We start from the raw sequence: 23,723 nt of genomic DNA on the forward strand, positions 1-23,723 counted from the left end.
CTCAGCTTGTATCCTTCATTAACATCTTGTGTAACTATAGAACAATATCAACAATATCAAAATCAGGAGACTCACATGGATATAGTCAACAGAGTTTATTAAGATTTTCACATTTAAGCTGGCATTCCTTTGTGTGAATCTCTGTGTGAGTATAAATAGAACTCGATGCAATATTATCACATGAGTAGCTTCTCATCGTCACCACCACAATCCATATATTTACCATGGTAATATATTTACATATCACTATGTACCTCCTGGAACTCCTCGATGACCCCACTGACCCCCCACATCCTATTGCTACCCTCTAAGACCATTCTGACAAGTGTGTAGCTACCGCATTGTGGTTCAATGTGCATTTCCCTAATCACTAATAGTGAACATTCTTGTCATCACAGATATTCTTTGGAAAAGTGTCTGATTTTACTTTGATAAAGTGTTCTTTTGAGAATTCTTTCCTAGTCTAGATGCAAGTTCTCTGGAAGTGTGTAATTTTGCTTTATAAATCCTTTTAACAGTCTTTCACAAAGTGCTTGTTTTTATTCTTTAATGGTGATTATACCAAATATGAGTTTTTCTTTTTATGGGTCTTAATTTTGATCACAAGAAATCTTGATCTAGTGCTAAGACCTGAAAATTGTCTCCCTTTTATTCTTGAAAAGATATATATTTTTTGTTTTATATTCAAATCAATGAGGTGGGCTATTTTGAGTTTGGATAGATTTTGTTGCTGCTTTTTATTTTTATTTTTTATTTTGCCTGAAGTTGCCCAATTGCTTCATTATCATTTGTTGAAAAGTCTATCACTCCTTAATTAAATAATTTTACTCCTTTGGTAAAAATTAACTCGGCATATTTGTATGGGTCTATTTCCAGATCTCCATCTGTTATATTGATTTTTCTTTATATCCATCTCCCAGGCACTGCCAAACTATAATACCACTATAGCTACATAACTCTTAACTTTGTGGAATGGCAATCCTGCCCACTTTAGTCTTCTTCCCCAAGATTGTTTTTGCTATTCTAAATCTTTTTCAGTTTTGTATGAATTTTAGAATAAGGGTAGTGGACTTTTTCACAAATAAGTCCACTAAGTTATGGTTGTATTTTGTTCAGAATGGTTTAAAAGTCTTTTATCAGAGCGTTCAGAGAGTGAATGTGTGGAAACTTCAATCTTTGAATATTAACCGATTTAAATTTTTCAGTTCATGACTGGGGAATAGAAAGACATTGAAGCATATTCCTATAAAACCATGGAAGGCATCAGAGAAATCAAATGATAAGAATTCAAACTATGATGTTAAAATTTTAAAATTGCAATCTGTAGTGTTGAAATGAGAAAAGAATCTTTGAGTGGAAAACATGGTTCATTGAAAAAAATGTATTATATAATTGACTGGAATAAAATTAAGAAGGCCCACAATGTTTTAGCATCTAAATTTAGTGAAATATTCAAAATAAGACTATGTATTTATTTGGTGAGTATGCCAAGAAAACTTATTTATCAAACAAAGGTACTGAAATTAAAACTCAGTAGTACCTGAGACATCCTATCAGTCAGAATTAATTTATCATTTAATATTAAATATTAGAATTTAAAATTGCATCCATTTCGCAGCAGCATCACCCAGGTTTCTGTAAATGAAATTATTTCTCAAATAAAAATATTATGGTATAAACAGATGAGTCATTTAAGTGTCCACATTTCAAGTTAATAAGAATAAATAGAACTTAGAGATTGCAGCCAGTCTTATAAAGAAAGTTTTTAAATAGCATATTTAAAATAGCTATAACTGTCAAAAATGTAATATTAAAAACTTAACCAAAATAAGTAAGTTTTTACCCTGAATAATCACTCAACTTATATTAAAATAATTAACATAAAGGTTAATTTTCAATTTACATGGCTATATATTAATTTCTAGAACTAACTCTCATTTTAAAAATCAATATAACAAGACCAATTATGAATCAACAAATAATTTCAAATATAGATGCATATATTGTATTCAATACTACTATAGGATAAGTATCAGTTATTTGCAGCTGAGCACATTTTTCCCAATAATCTGGACACCTAAGAAATAATAGCTATAATTCACTTGCAATATATCTTATTTTCCCCAGAAATTTACAAATCTATATAGTCTCTGAAGCTTAGAAATTTAGCCCCATCGTTATGAGCTTGGTTTCTGCAGCCAGAAGGTTTCATTTGCTATTCCTCAGTCTTAACTTACTATTACTGCCTTACTAACTCCTCCATTCCTCAGTTTACCTGTAGCAGAAGAGAGGTCAGGAAGACAAGCTACCCCATAAGGCTTTGAAATGTAATGAGATGCATGGACAGCATTTACCTCGGTGATAGTGCATAGTGTTGCCTCAGCTAATCTCTTTATTTATTATTGGGAAAGTCCTGTTTAAAATGGATTAAAGTCACATGTCCTTGAGAGAGCCTCTACCAAGTTGTCATTTAAATAATTATAAAGATAATGTAAAAAGTGAAAATGTGTCTTTCTAAGAAGTTTAACTGGAAAACTACATGATGTTAGATTTTTTTAGAGATGCCCATATTCTATAATGCAGAGGAACTGTTTTTATACTGTAGAGGAAGAAGAATAATTTTCCCTCTAGTCTTCTATGTTCTTGGCAGATTAACAGGAGAAAATTAAACTAAAATTTTACAGCATGTGTACATGGGGGAGACCCAGGGAAGCTGAGTAACTTCTTGAAATGGCTCAAGTCACCATCTTACACACAAATCCCCAGCTAAGGATAGAGAGGGTGGGGATGAGGTAGCCACTTATGGGAGGCAGGAGAATGCACAGTAAACTAGGCTTGGGTCCTTGCTTTCTCATTGATTAGCGTTTCCAGGGATTCAGTCCTTCTTCGGTCCCTGATGCAGAAACACCCTTACACAGGGGAACTTCTACTCAGTTTTCAGAGCTTCTCATGTGTCTACAGTTTCTTAAGAAAAATCAGCCTAAAATACCCACTATGTCAAAGAGACATTTGGGAGAGACAAATCCTGCCCCTGTTCAACACACACATACTCTATTTCCTCAGTGGCTTGCTTTTCTAGGCTTAATTCTTACAAAAGACAATTCCTGAAAAGAGGCTAAAGATTCTTTGTACATACTTCTATAGTTTCTATGTTTTCCTTTTTTTAAATTTCTTTATAGATTAAGGCACATGTGTCAAACACAAGGTCCGCGGGCCAAATCCGTCCCGCCAGGCCTTGCAATGTGGCCCGCACCGCGCTGTCATCACTGCACTCCGCTGCATTTCCATCACAATGACAGTTTATGACTGTTCAGTAAACCATTCGGCCAGCGATTTAGGCTGGAATTTAGATTTTGGCCCCTTCTCTGATTGAGTTCGACACCCCTAGATTAAGGTATCACATATTTATCCTCATTCCCCCATTCCTATCCCAAACCCCTCCCCACGTATGCCCCCACACCCCCCTGATGTCCATGACCACTGGTTAGGCTTATATGCATGCATACAAGTTCTTTGGTTCATCTCTCCCCTTACCCCTCACCCTCCTAATTTTTAATTTAAGCACCAATGGTTTTTGCTCCTCATTAAGGGAACACTCTCTAAATCTATAACACTCATGCTGTAATTTGTTTATGGCTGGAACATGGCCCCAAAGCCCTCTCTTTTCTGCATCCCCCCAGATATTGAGCATCCTGTACAGCTGAAGTCTACTGGGTGGAAAATGAGAATGGTGGAGGGGAATAGAAAATGGCAGAGGCTGCGGGAGCTTTACAGCATCCTGGGGAAGTGCAGGATTAGGATTGATTTCAAGTAAAACAAGATAAGTTGGCCTGGAGGCAGCTACCATAGCTACGGTCCATGCTGGAAGTCCTATTTAATTTAAATATGTATATTTAACATATATGAAATTGAGGCCAGGAGGGAAGGCCACATCTCTCAATGGGAGTCACGGTAGCCAATTAGTTCTTTGACTTGGTGAGACCTTGATGGGGGCTCTGCACCTCAAGCAACTGAAAATTTATAGAACTCAAAGGGGATCTGGATCACCCCCAAGTATAGAGTGCAGACAAGACTATGAATGAATCAATTTTGGGGGGACATCTTCTCTGGTCAAGGGAAAAATTTAATGAAAAAATAATACAACAGGTGTCATTGGTAAATACAAAGCAGAACCAGATAAAACTACTCTATGAATACTCAGAAATGAAATCTGTTTCTAGAAATTATCCATTGCACTGCTCAAGAGGCCATTTTGATTTACTTGTCACTCATAATGTTATGCTACAAGTTATAGCCTCTCTAACAAGAGACCCAAAGTCCCACTGAGAAAATGAAGTTGAGTTGAAAATTCACTGGGTTCCAACTACACTTAACAGAACGTGAAGGCCAGACCCCCCTACCAGTGCACGAACCCCATGCACTGGGCCTCTAGTGATTATAAAACAGAGAACCTATTAAAAAACTGATTAGTTTTATCTTAGGTTTCTACCCCAGAACTATTATTTCAATCCCTTAATATTTAATCTTTTCTTTTAAAGACACAAATATGCACAATAGGTGCTCTACGTGTTTTCCTGAGGAAACTGATATATAACTTACTGTGAGCACATCTCTGTCTTTCTCATTTTCACACACACACACGGAGTACACACTTACATGCACAGACAAACTTAAGATTATGGACATGCTGAGTAGATAGCCTTGGGCTTAGAGGAAATGAGATCTGGGATAACTTTTTGAATTTACTTTAGATTCGAGTCGTCTTTAGTATGCACCAGTCATTAAAGGCCAGAATCCGCCCCAAGAGGTTTTCCTTCAATATTTCATAGAAAGGGTTTGATCTATGATTTATCAGTCAACTAGCCACACTCGGGGCAGAAAGGGTTTTGTTGTTGTTGTTATTTCTTAAGAATCAATTCTTCTGGTAGATAGATTTTTATTTCCATCCTCATTCTGACCATTGGAAAAAAAATCTGCTTCATGCAGAGATAACTTTTTGAACTTACTTTAGATGCCAGGTGTCTTTAGTATGCACAAGTCATTAAGGCACCAGGCTCAGCCGAGAGGATTTCCTTCAATGTTTTATAGAAAGGGTTTGATCTATGATTTAACAGCACGAGAGCCGAGAGATTTTTTTTTTTTTCATTATGAATCAATTCTCTGGTAGATAGATTTTTTTATTTCCATCCTCATTCTGCCCATTGAGAAAAAAAAAATCAGCTTTGGGATATGTCTATCAATTTGAGTGACCAGGCACATAAATGTAGGAAATGTAGGAATTTTTAAGCTGTAAAAAGTACTGCAGTGTTGTAAAATACATAAAAATAGAATAAATAAAACAGCCAAGCACCTTTTATGATTTGTAGGTGCTTTTGAATGCAGGAAACAATAGGGATGAATGCAATTTTTTATCTAAAGTTTTTATTTCTCTCTATATAACGTATTCACTCTTATATAGATTAAGAAACTTGGTAAACAACTGTCTATATTTCTGGGAGATTTGTAGGTCTTGTCTTTATAGTATTTGGTTCAGTGTCATTTATTTTATTATATTTTGTGATTCACTGCAAGACCTGTTAGTAGATTTTTCAATCTTCAGCTACATGTAAGTGAATATCAGGAAATTTTTCAGTTTACTTTGGCTTGAAAAGGAAGTATCATGGAAAAGAAAGCCTCAGTTTTTATAAGAAGATATATCATGCTGCTATTTATTTCTGCAAACAAGGCAGACTACAAAAGAGCTGGTAGGCAAAGAGTTAGGTGGCAGCTGCTGTCTCAGGTGAATATCAAACAATTTGGAAATGGTTTTCTTAGAATAACATCCTCTCCCCTTAAGAAATCATGAATTTCAGAAGCTCTTTGGCCTTTCAAATTGCTTCCCTGAAAAGTTGTTAAGTTTTTATAGCAATTCCACTATAATGATAAATTGGAATGAAAATGGGACTCTGTCACTGGTGGGCTGTGACGTCTCCCACGGTCCTCTAATTTATCAGACTCTTCCTGTTGTTAAATCATTCTAGTGTCTTCTTTCACGGGATGCATAGAGATGCTTATGAAAACTATAAAAAAATGTAGCACTTATTTATGCTTATCAGAATTATGGAGATGTTTCTGCATCATTCCTGTGAATGAATATTTTTAAGTATTAAAACGATGGAACTTACATGCAGCATATCTATAAAATGTTCAAAGGAGGATGAGTGGATTTCTAATTGCAAGCAATCCTAAATATAAGTCATAAGTATTCTGTAATGAAATATGCTTCTCTGTGTTTTTAAACCAACCCTTTGGGCAATTACAGAAGATTTACTAAGAAGAGTACCTGGTTGCTTTCACTGACTTACCATATCCCTCCATTTCTGCTCTATTCAGCATTATTAACTTATTATCTGGGATCCCAACCAAACATTTCAGAACTATATTCATTAACTACAAGATGAAAGGGTTGGCCAGTAGTTTTACAGAATGTTTTACAGAACCACTGCTGCCAAGTGTTCACAGCTCGACAGCTCCTGCATAGAGCATTGAGCATCTGCCAACATGTTGGGTTACTTTGCATATGCACTCCTGACTGGATGGTGGGCTAAGTGAAATGATGGTCAATTTGCATATTTCTCTTTTATTAGTGTAGATATATATATGCAAGTGAACCTCAAACATAACAGTTTATTTTTTATACCATTTTATATGTCATCTTTGTCACAGTTTGACCAAAATATGTCCAAATTGTGTCTATTGCTCTCATTAGGTATGCATTTTGAGTTAGAGTTCCATTTTTGTTCCACATTTCTCTCTTATTTTGCTGCCTAGGCTAGAGCAGCCACTCCCCATATGGGATAGGATATTCTTCTAAAAGAGGCAAAAAGCAAGAGAACTGGCAAGGCCACAAGGTAGTGTGCGCCCTGAAGCCAATACATCGTGACTGATAACGCCGCCCTGATCAACTGACCAGTTGGTCCTGCTGCTCACATATTTATGGCCCATATAACGCAGGCGGCCAAGTTCATGTCCATGGTGTGGAGGCATACACTTCTTTCACAAGAAGGCTTTGCAGTTGCTTGGCAACATAGTGATATATAATCCACTTAACAGGCAGAAGGAAACGAATAAGAACAGCAATTCATAGAGTAATGTTCATCCTCTTTTCACAAAGATTTACTTCTTTTTTTTACCACATGCCAAGGAAGATGTGCCAAAACCCCAATTGGAATGGGGATTGGGTATCTCTAGTCAGCGCTGCTATTCAGAAATGGGATACATGCGTGGCATATAGTAATGACTGGCCTACAGTGATTCTGAAATTCTATTGGCCAGAGGATTCCAGGAACATAAACATATTTCTGGATTATGAGCTGATTTTGTTTCCTGGAAGCTCCCTGATGCGTTCTTCTCAGCAAGGCATGTGCATCCTCTGGACAATTCTCCCTCCTTCATTATACACTTAAACTCAGGCGTCTCAGAAGAGAGCTTTGGAGAAAGTCCCTTTGTTGTGGCTTGCTTATCAGTTGTAGAATTTTATAGTCCTAGAAACTGTTTTATATCTCAAATGACCACAAGGTCTTTTAATTCATATTGGTAGCCTCGATAGTGCATCTCTCTTAATCAATAACCTTATTTTCATCTATTTGATTTCAGTCATTTCCATACTCAGACTGGCATGCTCAGCGTTCTTTCTAAGGCAGCTCTGCAGCCTCTGTTTCTGTGGCCCCTCACCTCAGGTTACTTTGACTTGTCCAGACCTCAATTGATGACTGGATGTTTCTGCAGCATGTATTGTTCAACGGAAATTATTTGTTAGTTACCATAACCTCTTCAGGTGTTTTACCAAGGACTGAATGACACTTGTCTTAATTTGGTCTTTACTCTGTTTGTTATTAAATAGTCTTAGTTGTTCAGAGTGTTTCCAATAGATTGTTGATTGCCTATGAGAAACAGTAGATTACAACCCTGCAAGATATTAATTGACTGGATTGTCTTATTCCCCTTTTAACTCTTGCTAACTGCGGAATTCTCTTCTGCCCTCATGTTTGTTTCTGTGGAATCCAGCGAATAACAGAGGTACACTAGGTACAGCTTTGTCTTACCACTTTTGCCAGAAGACTCTAGTTGCTTAGGTATACTACATGGCTTTCATGCTATTGTAGTCACCAATCTCTCTATAAATATATATAAAATGTCATGGCTACATAAGCAGGTTGCTGTTGCAGTCCTCCAGGTATAGTTTACTCCTCACAGCACAGCAGTGAAGACAACAGCACTTATATATATTTTTTAATAACAATGACTCACTTCTGGAACAAGGTCTGAACTACTCAGCTGTGCAGCCTTAACAAACCACCCCAAAACACCAGTGGCTTACAGCCCCAAATACTGTCCCTCTAATGTGGCTGACATTTTAACAGTTCTACTCAAGACCCACTGTATTTTTTTTCTTTTTTCATTTCAGGGTGAAAATAAATTACTCCATAATGTGACATGCTGTTTTGTGGCAGATTAAAAACAACAAAAACAAAACCTTTGAGTTGGATAAAATCTACAGTGGCTCTCAAAGCTTTGGTTTGGGAACTGACTACTGTCACATGATCCACCAAGAGCAATCCCATGGCCAAGCCAGCGGCCAAAGTAAGTAAACATGCATGACTTCTGCACAAAGGCACTGCAGGCCCATGGCAAGCCATGAATGCATAATCCTCTTCCAGGGAATGGGCAGTAAGTAACTGGTCATCATGATGATCATGATGATCATGATAACACAAATGGTCTGATACATATTGATCCACTGGTGCAGGATGTAAAAGCTCATTCATCCCCTACCTTTTTGTCACCAAACTGGATCATACAGTTCAGACAGTGAGCTTAGTGTTTGTTCTTGACTTCATTTCCACTCAATTGCATGGCCTTCCAACTCTTTATACACTGAGTGGCCAGATATTATGATCTCGGAACGCATCATAATCTGGCCACTCAGTGTACATGGGCTCAGGTTCACCTGATTGCTTTAGCCAGGCAACGTAGTAGGAACCAAATTTACAAAAGTAAATTTCTTCTGGAATCTGTTCTGCTATCCTCAGTCTCATGTATAGAAGAAGTGACTTCCAGTCCTTTCGGTGAAAACGAAGTCTGCTCTGACATCCTGCCTCGCATCTGCTCTCTGTCTCTCAGGGAAGCGAGACCCTATTATTTTGACTTATGGTTATCTTCGTTTCCCTGCATTAACAGAACACTTGTAATAGCAGCTACTCTGTATACCGAGAGCTTTGCAAACCCCTCAGGCTTATCCTCATTAAATCTGATTATGTTAGAGGACCAAGATAGATTGAGTAAAGACTAGCTTTTCCATTCCTCTTGAACATTGCAATTTAAACTCTGATCAGTACAATAAAGGCAAGCTTGAGCTACCACAACATATTCCCAGTTTACATGGATCTTCCTGCTACCTCCTTTAGCACATAATTTGCTAAAACTATGTAGATTTTCAACTTTGAAGAAAACATATACATATTTGACTTGAGTCTGACCCACCTACTATTGCTGGAGTACTCAATAAAATATTTACTTTTCAATAATGACTACAGTAATAGCTATCGATGTGACATAAACACAGTAAACATTTTTATCTTGTTTATACTACCGTCTTTCTAAAGAACTAATGATGGTTCCTCACAGTTTTAGAAATTCACAAAGGATGCCCAAAGTGGATGGAAGACAAAACTGTGTGTGTATTTCCATGTATTCACTGGCTCCCAAGTGGTTTTAATAATTATCTGACTGTTAGCAAGTTATAGCTTTAATGAAAAAAGCAGAAATCCATATATCATGCATCTGGTGAGAGAGAGTGTAATAAGCATCCTTCACCTCTAATTAATCATGAATCATAGGCCAAATGAAGGCCAAGGTTGCTTACTTACATCCATCCCATCCCTGGGTTCTCACTAGCTGTGAAATTCATATTATAAAACCTGCAACCACAAACCCCGTGTCTGTTTCATGGTCTTCCCAGCAGGGAACATCCTCACCTAAAATCTGCCCGTCCCCCCCTTCCCCCCTCCCCCCTTGCAGTACACAAGCTCTCCCCACTTCCCCCACTCCCCTGCTTCCTGAATGACCCTGGTCCTTCCTGATGTGGCCCTGTGTGGCATGCCCAGGAACTCTAAAAAATGTAGTTAATAACATTGACCTCTGCATGTCAACACTCACTCATATCTATAAATTAAGTCCTACGTACTTAAAACAAAGAGTTGTCTTGTTAGTGAATAAATCTAGCTGGTTATGCAGAATACGCTTGTTTATCTGTCTTTATTGCTCTCTATTCATCATAAATTTTAATATATCTTCTGACTTGTTTAAAAAATTCATTTTCAGGTAAAATGAGATACCAAGAGGCATGATTTTCTATAACGATGTGTAGAGAAAATCCATAAATCTCCATAAAATTATTTAGAAATAAACTAAGAAACTAAAATAAATATTATAAATAAAATGATGTAAAAATGAAAGCAAGTAGCCTACACAGCTATTTTCACACTTAAATTTTGGAAAAGTATAAATATATATTCTTCACAAATTTTTAGTGTCCTTTGTATGCTGTGATTAAGATTGGTTGTCAGGACTGCTGATGGTTAAAAGACACTGGATCAGCAAAGCTCTAAAACACACAACAGCATGTAAAACACCCTCTGGGTAGCTCACAGGTAATTTGCATGACATTATTTGGAACATTTATAAATGTCCAGTTTTCTATCAAAATCCTTTTAAGCTAGATACACATACTTATTCAAAATTCCCAAGGATGTGGCTTAAATGTTTTCCTCTTATTACATGCTTTCCATTAAAACTGAAATGAAAATACAGTGTGTCTTTTAGCATGTCTGTAGTTGACAATACATGTACTATCTGTGTTCTGGTGGAGCATGAACCTTTCTGTGTGCCCAAACTGGAAAATGCGTCTTAGGAATCTGCTCCTGAGAAGTCTGAGGGTACAGCTGTCTGTCTTCATTTGTGTGTGGCTTCCTGCTTCCGGGCAGATGCAAAGGTCTTTGTCAAGATTAGAACCATTTAACTTTGGCGTCAGTAGCTCAGGTCCTTTCCCTCCGTCCCCTGAGATTTTCTACAAAATGATTTCTCCTACTTCCCCTCATTTAACTGATAGACCACTCCTCAAGATTGGCATATACTCACATGATGAAAAGAAAACTACGCACTTCACCCTCAAAAGAAGCTGTATGTGAATAATTTATCGTTTCTGAATATATTTGTTTTAGTCCATTGTTTTCATGTTAAGTTTTCATCTTAGAAAGGGCTGTCAGAACCATTACCTAGAGGACAACCTGAGGTGACAGTCCCTGTACAAAAACATTGTCCCCGATGGATCCACAAAGTGCTGGAGGCACAGCTGTGCGTGCCACCCCGAGGAGGCCAGCGCTCTGCAGTAAGCGTCTCCCCTTATTTCACCACCAATCTGCTTGAAAGGGACCCACTGTTCCCACTTCCTCAGCTCCTGCTCATATTGTGAATGATTAATTCCCGGTTTCACACCCTGCTCTTGGGACTCTCATCAATGGTCATCTAGAATCTGGTGATAAAACTTAGTTCCTCTGACAACGTAGCCAGAGTTTTAACTGAAATCGCCCTCATATCCATGCTACCCCCTCAGCTTTGTGCACGGCGTTAGACCCCATACCCATCTTTCTGTCCGGCTAGCACTGAGAGCTCCACAAAGGAGAGCAGACAGTACTATTGACTCTCACCAACCTCCTCCTGCCTCCCTCCATTTCCCATCTCTCAAAATAGCATGACTATCTACCTACTCTTTTTTTTTTAATTGATTTTTTACAGAGACGATGGAAGAGGGACAGAGAGCTAGAAACACTGATGAGACAGAAACATCAATCAGCTGCCTCCTGCACACTCTCTACTGGGGATGTACCTGCAACCAAGGTACATGCCCTTGACCAGAATTGAACTTGGGACCCTTGAGTTCGCAGGCCAATGCTCCAGCCCCTGAGCCAAACTGGCCAGGGCTACCTACTCTTTATAACTAGACATCCCAGCATGAATTGCACCCTTTCTCATTTCTAGCAGAAAGCTAGTCAACCAGTCTATGGTTAGTTTTAGTGGTGCCTCCTCGTCCTGTCACTGCCTGTGTCTTGGTTCTCATTGTCTCTCATTTAGACCATGGCAGTGGCCTCCTTGACATGGGCACCTTCCCACGCTTAGCCATCACATTTAGTATTTTAAGAAGCCAAACTACTTCAGCCTTTTAAAAAGTGCATCCTCTCTGCCACAGCATAAGGTCCAAACTCCTTCGCCTTTCCCAGTTTGACTCCTCCTGTCTGTTTTCCTCCTAAATATCCAGCCACTAACCTTGTCATTCTATTTTTCTGCCCCATTGAGCTTTCTTAATACCCTCTTCTTTCACGTGTTTTCTAATTTTGCAATTTGCTTTTATAGACACTAAACCCTCTTCTTTTTAAAAATATATTTTTATTGACTTCAGTGAGGAAGGGAGAGGGAAAGGGAGATAGAAACATCAGTGATGAGAGAGAATCATTGATCAGCTAGCTACCTCCTGCCTGCTCTACACTGGACGATCCAGCCCACAACCCAGGCACATGCCCAGACCAGGAATCGAACCATGTCCTCCTGAGGGTGACCTGGAGCATCTGTGGTGGGGGGCGGGGCTGGCTGCCAGCAGCCAGGGAAGATGGCCCTGATGTCAGGCCAGGCCTAGGGACCCTACCAGTGCATAAATTTCATGAGCTGGGCCTCTAGTTAACTAATAGAAGCTTATATACTTACTGAAATTAAAAAATAAAGATTAATTTTCATAATTAGTATGACAAAAATTATTGAAATTATTTATTATTTCTTCAATTAAGCACTAGAAAGCATACTTTGATGTCCTTGGGGTCATCAAAGCATAAGAACTTCAAAACAAATATAATAGAACCACCAAGCCTGAGGGATGGTTTATTGGCAGGAATGTATACCACTTAGCACTTTATATCATCCTAATTGTGTTTGGAACCAAGTTGTTCTAATAGTGCTATAAATTAAAACTCACCATTTAAAAAGTACTGGTGTATTTTTTAGTACACCAAATTAAAATGTTAGCGCCAGCCCTGGCCAGGTAGCTCAGTTGGTTCGAGTGTCATCCCACAAGAAGGTTGGGACCCACAAGCTTGGTGTTTGGGGACGACACTCGAACCAACTGAGCTACCTGGCCAGGGCTGGAACTGGTTGATTCTTGTATGAAACAACAGATCCATGTCTCCCTGTCTCTCCCTTCCTCTCTCTCTCTCAAAGCTATCAATAAATAGAAATATTTGCTTTAGGGAGATGGTCAGGGAGGGTAATGTAATAGCATCCTCCACCCCCCCACCCCCACCCCCCCGTGGCAGTATAAAGACGCCTCCCCTGTCTCCACAGCTTAGGAACTAAAGCTTGAGCACGTGGAAATGCAGGTTTGTCCTAACAGAGTAAGGCATGTGGACCAGGTACCTGGTTTTCTCATAAATACTTCCATGCTGTCAGATATGCTTGTCTGGATGGCCCACTTGCAGATAAAAAGCCGTATCTTTCTAATAAGTAGTTGGCATATTTAATGAATACTCAGGGGCAGCAATAGTTACTGTCTACTACAATGATAACCCAACTGTTATTTTACAATTTCAGGAAGCACCATAGTTCCTAATAGCAGTAATTTACATGCAAACAGACACAAATGCGTTCTTGTACCACCAATTATAGTCTTGTATGTATTTCCATGTCACTGTCTGTATCTGAAAATGCAGTTAGTGTAGAGGCTTAAAGAATGCAAACGAGTTCAGCATAAGAAAACATGCTAACAAATGCTGGATTTCTGAAGCAAGAAATCAATGCATATTTATTAAACTCATACTCATTACAGTTAATAAAACTACTGTCAGATTTGGAGATCGTTCAGCTTGTCTTTCCAACATCTGTCATCACTGATCAACGACTGCGTCTAGAGATACGTGAGAGGAGACACTCATTGTCTCATAACATGATATGTTCTGGCTCTCAGGCCTTTGAAAAATTTCCTGAACATTTAGGCTGCTGTGGTTTGGATGACACACAGATGGATCACTGACGCTTCTCTTCTCAATGAGCTTGCAGTCCACCACCAGAGAAGAGGCACCCAGAAGACACACACACAGCAAAGGACAAAAGTAATCACTGAATATGACCGTCTTTCTTAAAGTGAATCTCTTGAAGTTGATTTTGTGATCATGCACCCAATTGTCACTAACAAGGCAACATGATCACAACACAGCTTTAGAGGGTTCTGTAAATGCCCACACCTTGTACCTGAGGAGGGCACATGAGGGGGGAATTGTCCCTGTGGACGCCTCATCCTATGGGGAGATGCCTGTCCCGAGGTGGCTCAGAGCAGTGGCCAGGTGGAAGGGTCAGCTACTTAGTGTGCAGGGCCCTGGGCAAGCCCTTCTCTTGCCAGAGTTTCAGAGAGGGGCTGGTATAGACCGGAGTCTGAAGCCACCGCCTATCAGGATCTTTATTCGCTGTATGGTATGTCATTGTTTAATTATGCAATACACAAACCTCTTTTAAGCGATGTATTCAATGTAAAAATTCATCTTTAAGATATATTTTTATTGATTTCAGAGAGGAAGGGAGAGGGAGAGAGAGAAACATCAATGATGAGAAAGAATCATTGATGACCTGACTCCTGCACACCCTACACTGGGGATTGAGCCTGTAATTTAGGCATGTGCCCTGACTGGGAATTGAACTATGACCTCTTGGTTCATAGGTTGATCCTCAACCACTGAGCAATGCTGCCTTGGCTAAAAAAATGTATGTCTAATAAAAATCATCCTGGATATTTTTTATCAACAAATGTTGATACTGCATATAAAATTTGCACAAAGTATTTTACAATCCACATAGAAGACCAAGGGGTATTATTAAATATATTAAAATTAGAAAAGAACTATTAGGAAGAAGCATTAGTTTTTATTTAAGAAATTAATACTTATATGCATATTTCTCTGTGAAGCATAACTTTTCATAGAGATCAAATGATTTATTATAATTAATTGAACTCATTTGCAATTCTAAGTTTCCTTGTGTATTCATGAAAATTGAGATAATAGCTTTGAAGGTACTGGCTCCATTAGCAAAAAAATCCCACGAATTTTTAAATTCAGTTAGGTAAGGTTTGTTATTTTTTCATCCAATTCATAGAATCTAAGTAATGGACATTTTGTGAGTGCTACCAAAATTCAGCTATAAAGTAAAATTGAAGATAAAAATGTTTATTTTGAAATAACATAAAGACCATTTTTCATGAACTGTAACATTTGGCCAAAAAAAAGAAAAAAAAAAGAAAAAAAGAAAAGGTCTCACTAATTTTTTTCTGCATATATATTTTTATTTTAATATATTTTTATTGTTGATAGTATTACAGATATCTTCAATTTTCCCTCTTTATACCCCTCTCCCCAGCCTCCACACTCTCAGGTCTTCACCACCCCATCGCCCCTGTCCATGGGCTGGCTATGCATGTCTATATGAGAAAAATCCGGAGATTGTAACACCATCACAACCAAGGACTGGTCAGCAGGAGGCTGCATGTGCAGCGAGGCGTGTGCGGAGAAGTGGGGCTGTGTGCATTGTGAGGTGCGTGTAGCTGGGTGTGGCCCCGTGATTTTGCATGCTGTGCTTCTAGTAAGCATATTAATTCCCTTGTTTGTCTCTTCTTGTCCTCCTAATCCCATATCAAGTTGTGTTATTCTGCTAAATCTTAAAAATTTTACAATGAAACATGAACATGAAATAAAAAGACATACAAATTTGAAAAAAGAAAAAAAGTATAAATAAAATCTCTTCTCAGACATGATAATCTTAACCTAACAATAGAGAAACATGTATCAGTACCTCTGCTATGCCCACAGCCAATCAGAGTGAATATGCAAAATATCCTAACAAAGATGGCAGTTAACTTGCATACATACCTGGGTCCCTGGAACCTCATTAGCACCCAGGTCACTCCAGTCAACTATCAGGAGGTGGGGGGTGCCAGCTTCCCAAGCCCAAGGCCTGGGTGGAGACCTTAGGCTTGGGAAGGGGCCAAGCCTGCGACCAAACTCAGACCATCTGGAAGTCAGCGCTGGGTTTCCCAGCTGCAGCCTGTCGACCCAGCACTGACTACCCAGATGGCTGAGACCAAGAAAGTGAGTCATGGTTTGATCTGCAGCCTTAGTGGAAGCTGTTGATCAGTGTACTTACCTCTCTCTTTCTCTCTTTCTTTCTTTCTAATCTTTGCTAGTAGCAGGCTTTTCTTTCTCTCCTGTCCTCTTTGATCAGATCCAGAGATAGGCCTGGAGATGCTGCCTAGGAGGCGAAGTTTTTGACACTGGCATAGGAAACAACCAATCAGAACCAAATTGGCCAGGAGAAGAGGGCAGTTGGTGGCAACATCAGACCTGCAGGAGAGGACAGTTAGGGGTGATCTGGCTGGCAGGCAGAGGCAGTTAGGGGCAATCAGGCAGGCAGGCAGGTGGTCCTAGATTAGAAGCCAGTGGTCCTAGATTGTGAGAGGGATGTCCAACTGCTAGTTTAGGCCAGATCCCAAAGATTGGGCCTAAAATGGCAGTCAGACATCCCACAAGGGTTCCCCAATTGGAAAAGGTTAGGGCTGAGTTGAGGAAATCCCCCCCACACCCTGTGCATGAATTTTGTGCACCGGGCCTCTAGTTTCTCTATAAACCCCACAGGAGCTGCTAAAAGGCTGTTGCAGCAGGTCATAGAGTTTAACAAGGCATACAGGACACAAGGTTAATACACAAAAGAAAAAATATTCTGAACTGAAAACTTGGAAGTTGAACTTTAATAGTACCATTTAGAACTACATCACAAAAAATAAAAACATAGCCATACATCCTACAAAATGCATGCTAGTTTTTTTGTGTTTTTTTTTTGCTGCAAAGTACAGTCAATTGATTTTCTGCAAAGGTCCGCAGGAAGAATGGCTAAAAACTGAAATGTCCTTAGAATACTGTTTGTGTTGTAGACATTAGTACATAAATGCTTCCGAATGAACTCAACCATGGCGTCAAATGACATAGAAGCCATAGTTTTTTTCTAAATGTAACCTAGATTTTGTATCCACTTTATTGTCACTAACTTTAGTGGGGAATATGCTGTTGAATCCAAACAGAAACTTTAGCATATATTTTATTATTTGTTGCCTGTTATCAATTGAAGTTTTAAAAGTATTTATGAATTAATCTACATGTCTTAAAAGTGTTTTCATTTTTATTTTAATGAGTCCACTGGTTTTGTTTTTTTGCTTATAATGGTTGCAAAGGCTTTGCTTTTAATTAGTTAATGAGAGTACCTCCAAATTTTTCAGTTTTTAAGGTTGTTTTGAAATAGAATTATTGAAATAAAAAACTGGGAGTAGAAAAACATTGAAATTTACTGTCAAGCAGGCAAATACATTTTAAATAATGAGTTTCAAATTATGTAAAGATTTAATTTCTGAATTATAATTGAGGAAAAATTCTTTCTACTTGTAATTGGATAAAACTATAATTCATAACATAATGGAAATAAATTAAGTCCTAAGTTTTTTTGTGGCACCTAAATCTAACAAAGCATCTAAAATAGTCATCAAATTTAGCGAGTTTTTCTAATACTGCTTGTACAGAAAATGTAATCTGATGAAGGCAAAACACACTTATACCTATGAACTTATTTAGGATAATATTTACACATTTAGAAAGAAAAAAATATATATAAGTACAATTTTTTTTAACTTTATCAGGTAAGCTGTAAAGACATATTTTTTGTAATGAAAAACCATGGTCAAACCAAAACTGGTTTGGCTTAGTGGACAGAGCATCAGCCTGCAGACCGAAGGGTTCTTGGTTTGATTCCAGTTAAGGGCATGTGCCAGGACCGGTTTGGCTCAGTGGATAGAGCGTCGGCCTGGGGACTGAAAGGTCCCGGGTTCGATTCCGGTCAAGGGCATGTACCTTGGTTGCGGGCACATCCCCAGTTGGGGGTGTGCAAGAGGCAGCTGGTCGATGTTTCTCTTTCATCGATGTTTCTAACTCTCTGTCCCTCTCAATTCCTCTCTGTGTAAAATCAATAAAATATATTTAAAAAAAAAAAAAAAAAAAAAAAAGGGCATGTAAGTTGGTTGCGGGCACGACCCCAGTGGTGGGTGTGCAGGAGGCAGCTGATGGATGTTTCTCTCTCATCCATGTTTCTAGCTTTCTATCCTTCCTCCTTCTTCTCTGTAAAAAATCAATAAAATATATTTAAAAAACAAAACAAAAAAACTATGGTCAACAGCAAAGAATAAATTTTAAAATATTTAAAATTTTTAATCATAAATGCTACCTTTGCAGATTTCTGCAGACATTTTTATAAGAATTAAATAAGACAAAATTTAATAACAATTTCAAAAATACTAAATACAAAGTATTAAATATTAGATGACTTATGATTTTGAATTTTAAAATATAAAATAGTAATTTTATGCTATTTTAAGCTCAGATAATCAAACATTCATATAATTTCAATTTAATAAATACAAATATTTGTTTACTTGAAGAAAGCATTTATTTTCAGCGATATTTTAACAACTATTTTCATAATAAAAATACAATAAACATAACATTGTGTTTAATAAGTATTTCAGAAAAGTATATAAATAGAGATTTCTAGTTTTGAACTTCCAGTCTTAGAAGGTTTAAATTCTTTTACTTTCTTTTTTAGTTATTTATTGTTTATGTCTCCTTTTCACTGACCTATCCTGGGTCATTCCCACCCCCAGCACATACCCTCACCCCCCTGGTGTCTATGTCCATGGGTTATGCTAATATGCATGCATACAAGTCCTTTAGTTGATCTCTAACCGCCCTTCCTTCTGCCTTCCCTCTGAGGTTAGATGGTCTGTTAGATGCTTCTATGTCTCTGGATCTATGTTGGGTCATTAGTTTATGTTGTTCAGTATATTCCACAATTGAGTGAGATCATGCGATATTTATCTTTCTTCAACTGGTTTGTTTCGCTCACCAATAATGCTCTCCAGGCCCATCCATGCTGTCCTAACATGCCTTTCTCACCTCTAATTCTGTACTTGGTTCTGGCCCAGGGTTTTAAGATAATGTTTTTTGTTTTTTTTTTTACTTCTTTTTTCCTCTTTTGGTTGCCTGATGCTAAATAAATTGTCTTTTTATTTGAATGAGCCATTGCTGGGAAATCTAATAACTATGGGACGTTATTTTAATTATCTATGAAAGAAGTGTTTGAGAACTTGTTAGACAGCCGGCTTGTTCCTGGGGTTGCAGGTGAATTAGCAGGCCAACACATATCAAAGCCCCTGTTTTCCTTGCATTAATCATCTATTTAACACCTATCTTGTTTTAAATACCCCTTCATCCTGCCCCCTCCCCACAGGGGAACTACCAGCATGACAAGGTGACAGGGACCCTTCCTTAAGGCTCTCCTCTCCCAAGCACTTGGAATAAAGAGGTTTGATGTCTTCTTGGTATTTCCTCTTTAGAAGAGCTTTTCATTGAGTTGCAAGGGAAAAATAAATAGTAAACATCAAAAGATTATGAGATCAGGTGGCAAAAACAGATGTGGGATATGATCAGTATGAGGGCCTTTGAAAAAATGAGAATTAAATATTATGTCCAAAAATAATTAAATAGTGTGTTGCAAAATAATTAATTATTGTGTTGTAAAATAAAAAGGGAAGATCAAACATTGCAGAGTTTTGTGTGACAAATCAAAGATTTTTATCATTAAACTAGAGGCTCAGTGCATGAAATTTGTGCATGGGTGGGGGGGTGGCCCTCAGCCTGACCTGCACCCTCTCCAATCTGGGACCCTTTGAAGGATGTCCTACTGCTGGTTTAAGGGATAGGGCCTAAACCAGCAGTCAGACATCCCTCTCACAATCCGGGACTGCTGGCTCCTAACTGCTCACCTGCCTGCATGCCTGCCTGATTACCCCTAATCACTCATCTGCCTGCCGGCCTGCTCACCCCCAACTGGCCTCTACTGCTGGCCTGCTCATCCTGAATGCCCCCCTGCCAGCCTGATCACCCCCAACCATGTACTCACCCCCAACTGCCTTCCCTGCTGGCTTGCTCATTCCCAACTGCCCCCCTTGCTGGCCTGATTGCCCCCACTTTCCCTCCCCATTGGCATGCTTACCCCTAACTGCCCCCATGGAGGTCTGCTCACTTCAAACTGCACACACACACACACACACCCTGCTGTCCTGATCACCTCCATTGACCCCCACTGACAGGGTGAGGGTCTGAGGGCTGTTTTCACACTGGTCACAGCCCCTTCAGTGTAGGGGTCCCCATTGGGGGGCCTGGCCAGCCTGAGTGAGGGGCTGATGGTTGTTTGTGGGATGGCCAAGCCCCCTAGCAGAAACCCTCACCCCACGGGAGTGTGGCCAGCCTGGGTTAGGAATTGAGAGCTATTTTCAGACTGGCAATGCCCACTGGTGATCCAATCTCCCATACCCTCCATTTTTCTTTTCTTTTTTCTCAGCGCCTTCTTGAGCAATGGTCAGGGCCAGCTGGAAGCAAGTATCTAGGATTTATATATCTTCTACAATTGAAACTTTGTAGCCTTGAGCAGAGGCCAGGGCCGACCAGGGTGGGTGGGAAAGTTGGCTTCCTCCATTGCCGGGGACAACCCAAGCCACCTACTTGCTCCAGCATCTTGGCCACCACCATCTTGTTTGAGCTAATTTGCATGCTTGCTCCAGATTGGCTGTGGGTATAGTGAAATGATGGTTAATTTTCATGTTTCTCTTTTATTAGTGTAGATAGCCCTGAGAAGGTAATAGCAGGATCAGTTTTGCATTTGAGAAGACAATGCTGTGGGGAGCAGTGTTTGTGTGTGTGTGTGTATGTGTGTGTGTATGTGTGTGTCCGCATCTATTTGTCTGGCTTCAAAAATGAGGAGGGGCAGCAGAGGTATGAATGCTAACTATTATACTGAGAATGGAGAGTTATTGAATTTGAAAGGTATGCAGTGCTAAGAGTAATAAATCTTATGATGGATTATAAAGGCCAGCTGGGAAATAGGAGAACGACATCGCCATGTTTTTGAATTCCCGTGCGATGGTTATTGGTGCCATCCATTGAAACAGAGAACATAAAGAGGAATTCAGACAATGATGACCCTCTCAATGCCTTTGAGAAAAAGTCAGGAGAAATATCAAGTAGATAGTCATGAATGAGCCTGGAGTGCGAAGGAAAAAAATCAACGTAGATGTAAATAACATACTGCATCCTTGGCGTGGATGTGGAAATACAAACTGTAGATTTGAGTGAAACCACAGTGGGGGCTATGTCAGAGGATTGCTCAGAAGAGGCTCTGCTGCCCGGCCTGCATGGCTCAGGGGCTGAGCATCGACTACGAACCAAGAGGTCAGGTTCTATTCCTGGTCAGGGCACAGGCCCAGGTTATGTGCTTGATCCCCAGTGGGGGCTGTGCAGGAGGGAGTTGGTGAGTGATTCTGTCATCATGGATGTTTCTCTCTCTCCCCTTCTCCCTTCCTTTCTGAAATCAATAACAAATATATATTAAAAAGGCACTGCTGACATTTTGGGCAGGGCTATGTTTGTTTTATATGGGGCTGTTGAGTGCATGAGAGGACAGTTTGCAAGCATCCCTGGCCTCCCCCACTACAGACCAGTAGCACCCCTGGTTTTGACAAGTAAAAATGTCCCCAGTTATTACCAAGTGTTTTTGGGGCAAAATCACCCCAGCGAAGAACCTGTGGATTAGAGATCTAAGAAGAGAAAATCCCTTTTAATAATCTCATGTTAACTATATGTCTCTGTATTGTTACAATACAAGGGAGACCAGGCTTAAAGTGTCCCCTAGCAGACAAAACAGAGAAGCCACCTAAGCAAAATGTTACCTGTGTCCTTTACCTCTTTACATAAACATAAGCAATACCTAACTCAGGTTACATTTTGTGAACGTCTTTGAGAATTACAAACATAACTTGTCATCTTCCTAAAATCCCATGAGATAACCACTTTTAACCTGTGTCCTACCCTCTGGAATCTCAACTGTAATAACCAATCATCATGTCAACTAAAGCTCTCCAAAACTTTATTTACAATATGATTCTTAAAGTGTATATGGTTCTGCGAAAAAATAAATTCTAATTCTTTCTATCCAGTAAAAATCTCTTTGAAGAAATCTGTTCCCCAGTGCATACTTGTTTGTCTCTCTAAATGACTTTTAATTTAGTATGACTCCTGTACATACTCTATTATCTTCATATTTTATGGCAAAGCAATTATACTGTTATTTCATCTTTCATTATCTGTGCCTTAATTTTTTTCCAATTCTATTAGGATAACTGGTGTGATTAATTGTTATTTCCCTGAATGATTAGATCATCTTGAAAATGCCCATTTTACATAAAAATATATCAATCTTTCAAGAACATTTTTCTCTATCACTTTGGTTAAAATGCTCTGATTATAATCAAACATAGAACCCTCTTTAGAAATACCTGACTCTCCTACTATAATTAAATATCTGACACTTCCTTAATTTGTATATGGTGTTGAACAGATTTATAAATGATATCATCATTTCAATTAGACATTTCAAAATTGATTCCTGTAGCACAGAACCCTCAATTATAGTACTGCAGAATGAAAGATAAAATGTATTACAGTGTTTTATAAAACTAAGTGATAAACAGTTGTTTGGCACTATTTGGTTTTCTATTAAAAAATAGCCTAATACCTGGAGATTATTTCAGGATTATTTCATATCAATTTAAATTCTGTATGTGGCCTATCATTAATGTTCATCTTTCTAATATGTGTAGTACTGATCTGGTTTTTCCTTTATTTCTTGGGTCAAATGTAATAAAATATATCTTTGCTTCTAAGAATTTTATGATTATTAAGTTCTCCTGAGTATTGGTATAAAGTTGTTTATAAACAACTTTTTTAAAAGAATGTATTTCTATTGATATCAGGGAGGAAGAGAGAGGGAGAGAGAAAAAAAAACAAAACAAAAAACATCCATGATGAGAGAGAATCGCTGATCAGCTGCCTCCTGCATGCCCCACACTGGGGATCGAGCCTGCAGCCCAAGTGTGTGACCTGACAGGGAACCTAATGGTGACTTCCTGGTTCATAGGTCCACATTCAACCACTGAGACAAGCCGGCGATTGCCTGGATTAGTTAAATATATATTTTTTTTAATCTGCCCAAGTTTACCACCAAACAATGACAAACTTATCTTCTCAGTTTCTGCAGGACAGAATGAGGCCTGGCTGAGCCTCACCTGCTGACTCAGAGCCTCTCTCAGGCTGTGTTCCAGGTGTCCACCAGGACCCAGTCAGCTCAGAGCCCTCCTGGGGCAGAAGGCCCTTCTAAGATCTCTGAGTGGTTGTTGTGAGGATTTAGTTTCCTGGGGTCTGTGCAGTGCAGTTCACCTTGGGCTTCTCCGACAGGATGGCTTGCTTCATGCAATTGAGCCAGCCAATGAGTGAAGACCGAGGGTGAGAGGGTGTCAGTCAGAGAGACTACACAAAGATGGAAGCCACAGCCTTTTGTCACGCATTCCTGGAACTGACTTAAACATTGTCTTCAGAACCACTGTAGGTCCTATCTTTTATATTACACTAGTGGCCCGATGCATGAAATTTGTGCATATTAAA

The sequence above is a fragment of the Pipistrellus kuhlii genome, unplaced genomic scaffold, assembly GCF_014108245.1.
Source record: "Pipistrellus kuhlii isolate mPipKuh1 unplaced genomic scaffold, mPipKuh1.p scaffold_m20_p_3, whole genome shotgun sequence".
NCBI lineage: Eukaryota > Metazoa > Chordata > Mammalia > Chiroptera > Vespertilionidae > Pipistrellus > Pipistrellus kuhlii.